This window comes from Choloepus didactylus, chromosome 1, assembly GCF_015220235.1.
Source record: "Choloepus didactylus isolate mChoDid1 chromosome 1, mChoDid1.pri, whole genome shotgun sequence".
Taxonomy (NCBI): domain Eukaryota; kingdom Metazoa; phylum Chordata; class Mammalia; order Pilosa; family Megalonychidae; genus Choloepus; species Choloepus didactylus.
Window position 1 is genome coordinate 63850575 of NC_051307.1, and position 4664 is coordinate 63855238.

General features: G+C 39.0%; 1 pseudogene; it reads right to left on the reverse strand.

Moving 5' to 3' along the window:
- Window positions 1-467: 467 nt before the first annotated feature.
- LOC119532269 lies at window positions 468-3367 on the reverse strand (annotated as a pseudogene).
- Between the last annotated feature and the right edge of the window lie 1297 nt (window positions 3368-4664).

Genomic DNA, 4664 nt, shown 5'->3' on the forward strand with positions numbered 1-4664 from the left:
TTCCATGGAGGTGTGGCCCTGCCCATTCAGCATGGGCCTTGATTAGTTTACTAGAGCACTATATAAGCTCAGATAGGAGAGAGCTTGCTACAGCCAAGAGGGACACTTTGAAGAATGCATGCAAGCTGAGAGGAGCTGAAGCTTACAGCAACATTTTGAAGATGGCCTTTGAAAGCAGACTTTTGCTACAGAGAAGCTAAGAGAGGACAAATGCCCCAAGAGCAACTGAGAGTGACATTTTGGAAAGAAGCTGAAACCTAGAGAGAAACATCCTGGGAAAAAGCCATTTTGAAACCAGAAATCTGGAGCAGATGCCAGCCATGTGCCTTCCCAGCTAAGAGGTTTTCTGGATGCCATAGGCCATCCTTCAGTGAAGGTACCCTCTTACCTTGGACACTTTATGGCCTTAAGATTATAACTTTGTAACCAAATAAACCCCCTTTATAAAATCCAATTCATCTCTGGTATTTTGCATTCTGGCAGCATTAGCAAACTAGAACACCTTATATGTAATGAATCAATTTTATCTTGTTGCTTTCAGATTGCTCTCTTTATCTTTGGCATTTGACATTCTGATTAGTTTGTGTCTTTGAGTATATCTATTAAGATTTACTTGGTTTAGCATATGTTGAGCTTCTTGGACCTGGATATCAATGCCTTTTATAAGAGTTGGGAAGTTCTTGGCCATTATTTCGTCCATTATTCTTTCCATTCTTCCCTTCTTCTGGGACATCCAAGACACGTGTATGTTCATGTGCCTTGTGTTGTCATTCAGTTCCCTGAAACCCTGCTCATTTTTTCCCATTCTGTTCTCACTCTGTTCTTTCATCTGTTCAATTTTTGATGTCCTGTCTTCTAGGTCACTGATCCTTTCTTCTGCCTGATCAGATCTGCTATTGTATGCCTCTAGCATGCATATATATCTTTTTTTTTTTTTGGCAGAACAAGAAACAGATTTATTTAAAGTATCAAAAGTAGCCAATACAATCATTAAAAAATAATCATACTACAATGCTAGGAGGTAAAGAGTAGAAAGGGAGGGTGTAAATGAACTAAATCTTCCTTTTTCACATGTAGTCTATAAAGTTGGTTGATTTTATTTGTGCAGTAGCTCCTAGTCCTCAGAAAGAGGATCAAGATCCCATTTAAAGTGTAGTCCCCAGTTGAATCCTCCTTGTACAACAGGAGATGAGCTGTACACGAGTGTATCAGTACTGATGATATCAATCATCAGGCACACCATGGTTTTACGGTCTTCCTGGATCTCAGCAAGCAAGGGCTGTAGCCATGTTTCCTTCACTTCACAGTGGCTATCCACAAGAACTTCTCCTGTGGCATGTGCTGCTCCAATCATTCTTCCTCAAATCAATCCCTCACACTTATTTTTTCTACTTTAGCTTTTCCAGGGAGATATTTTTGGATATATTCATTTAGTTCTCCTTTCAAATGATCAAAATCACTATCACTGTCCACTAGGATAACTTCATGAAGATGTGCCGGAGTCTGATCTATGACCCTGTGCACTGTCCAGAGTAAGGTTCATTGTAGAGACAAGTAACAGTGCTAGCAACTGGAAGATCAGTTGGGTAGGACTTTTCTTTACATACTGCATTCCTTGTATCTGGCATATCTTTATGGTAGCCTAAGTGGTTACTAATAAGCATAATAAAGACATGTTTCTGATAGCCCAAGTGTCTCAACTCCTGATCATGTTCATTAAAAATCACAGCAATTCAGGGGAGAATTTCATGCTGTCTTTTCCTGGATCTTCATTTTATTATGTCAGCAGTCTTATTTGCTTTGAACTGTGGCTCTAATACTCAACATGGACCTTGAGTAAAACAAGGATAGAATTTTGGGGGGAATGGTCTGTGGGACCCAGACCCCTTGATGGGCACATTCTTAAGTGGCTGAGTCATTTCACTGAAGTTGAAATAAAGAGCAAAGCCATCCAGATCATAGATGTAAAAAGACATCCATAACAAAAATACTGAATTGTGACACTTCCCATTATAGACCTAGTATAGCTGAAGTGCCATTTTCAATTTCCTTTCAGTAGTTTCCAGCTACTTTCTCATAAGCATACTTGGTATTCCAAACCAGAAACCAGCAGCCCAGGATTGTGGTCTTCTAGGACTTGGACTGCAGCATCTTCTCTCCTGCCACAGCCCCAGACTCCAGCATATTTTAAATCTCATCGATTGTGCCTTTAATTTCCATATCTGTTATTTTTCTTTACATGCTTTCTAATTCTTTATGCTCATCCAGTGTCTTCTTAATATCCGTTATCCTTTATCTATATAATCCTTCAACTTCTTGCTTTGGTTTAGGAGACTTATTTGAACATCTCTGATTAGTTGTACCAAATTCTTTCTCTCCTCTGACTTTTTAATTTGTTCCTTTGGCTTGACCACATGTTCTTGTTTCTTAGCGTGTCTTGTAATTGCTTGCTGGTATCTGGGCATCTAATTATGTTGAGGAGATTATTCTGATGCTCGATTTCCCTCTCTTGTCTAAGATTTTGTTGGTTGGGTTTCTGTTAAAACTCTTGTTTGGCACTTGGCTCATATTTTTCCTAGCCAAAACAGAGCCAGGGTCCCATGCAGAGGGCACTGACCAGTTCCAAAGAGCCCTGGGAGGAGGGTCAAGAAAGCAGCCAGCAGATGCCAACTTTGGCAACCTATTCCCCAAAGCCCTATAAAGGCAAATTATTTTTAGCCCTTATTCCCTATGCTGCTGAGATTGGTGAAAACAATGGCAACATGGGTGCCTGTCCAGAAAGGACCAAGGCAGTGGGACCTAGAGGTTCAATTTTGCTGGCCAACAGCTGGATCAGAACTTTGCTATGTCCCCCTCTGTTTCTGGGAGGGAGGGCTTCCCTGAATCTCTCAGTACATGGCAGCCAGCCAGGCAGGAACCTGGCTGACCAGAAGCTGCTGGCCTCAGGGTGGGGGTTGGGCACTCGGGGCTGTGGTAAAGTGAGTCACTCACTGCAGTTTCTTGTCACAGTTTGTGGAATCAATGGTATCATAGGTGCCACAGGTGCCTGTTTGGAAAGGGCCAAAGCTGCAGGGTCCACAGGTCCAATTTTGCTGGCCAGCAGTTAGATCAGAACTGTGCTGCATCCCCCTCTGTTCCTGGTGGTGGTGGTGGGGTGGTGTCAGGCTTCCCTGATTCTCCCAGGCTGCAACAGCCAGTTGGGCAGGAACTGGGCTGAACCAAGGCTGCTGGCCTCAAAGTTGGGAATCTAATTTTATTTTATTTTATTTTTGCATATGACTATACAATTGTTCCAGCACCATTTGTTGAACAGATTATCCTATTCCCGTTGAATTTTGCCTTGCTACCTTTATGAAAAAATGTGTTGGCCATATGTATCTGAGTCTATTCCTGGATGCTTCTATTCCATTTATCTATCTTTATACCAGTAACTTACTCTGTTGATTACTGTAGTTTTGTAATAAGTCTTGAAATCAGGTAGTGTTAGTCCTCCAATTTTTTTTCAACATTTGTTTTATATTTGTATTTCCATATAAATTTCAGAATCAGCTTGTAAATTTCTACTAAATGTTGAGAATTTGATTGAGATTGCATTGACTCTGTAGAGCAATTTGGTGGGAAACCGAAATCTTAACAATATTGAACCTTCTGATCCATGAATATGAAACATCACTTGAGTTATTTAGGCCTTCTTTCATTTCTGTTAGCAGTGTTTGGCACTTTGAGTGTAAAGACATTATACATCTTTTGTAAAATTTATCCCTAAGGACTACAGATTTTTTGGTGCTATGGTATTGTTTTAATACTTTGTTTTCCAATTGTTCGTTGCTATTATATCGAGTATAATTTATTTTTGTCTATTCACCCTGTATCCTGCAGCCTTCATGAAACTTGTTCTAGCTGCTTTTTTTCTTGTAGATTAAATATTTTTACATAGTGATCATTTTATCAAATATAGCAGTTTATAAAATATAGTTTCTTCCTTTCTAATCTGGTTCTGTTTTCTTCTGGCTTTGTGGCACTGGCTAGAACCTCTCATAAATGTAGAATAGAAGTAGTAAGTGGACATAGTTGCCTTATTCCTGATCTTTAGGAAAGCATTCAGTCTTTCACCATTTAGTATAGTCTTAGCTAAGGTTTTCATAGATATCCTTTATCAAATGAAGGAAATTATCTTCTATTAGTGTCCTGGGTATTTTTCATTAGGCACTAATCTTGATTTTTTCAAGTGCCTTTTCTGCATTTATCAAGATGATCAGCTTTTTTCTTCTTTAGTGTATTTATTTGGTTGATTACATTGATTTTTGAACTGGCAGACCTGAGAAAAACTTCACTTTATCATTGTTTTTGTTTGTTAAAGCTGACAAAATGCAATATACCAGAAAAGGACTGGCTTTTAACAATGGGAATGTATTAGCTTACAAGCTTACAGTCATAAAGCTGAGAAAATGTCCAAATTAAGGCAACAGGATGATACCTGGACTCTGTTTTTTCTTTCAATGCTTATGATTTTGGTGTCATATCTAAAAAAATCACTAGCAAATCCAAAGTTACGAAGGTTCCAACTTTTGTTTTCTTTGAGGAGTTTTATGGTTTTATCCCTTCTATTTAGGTCCTGATCCATTTAAAGTAAATTTTTCTTTCACTTCTTTCTTTATCATTTG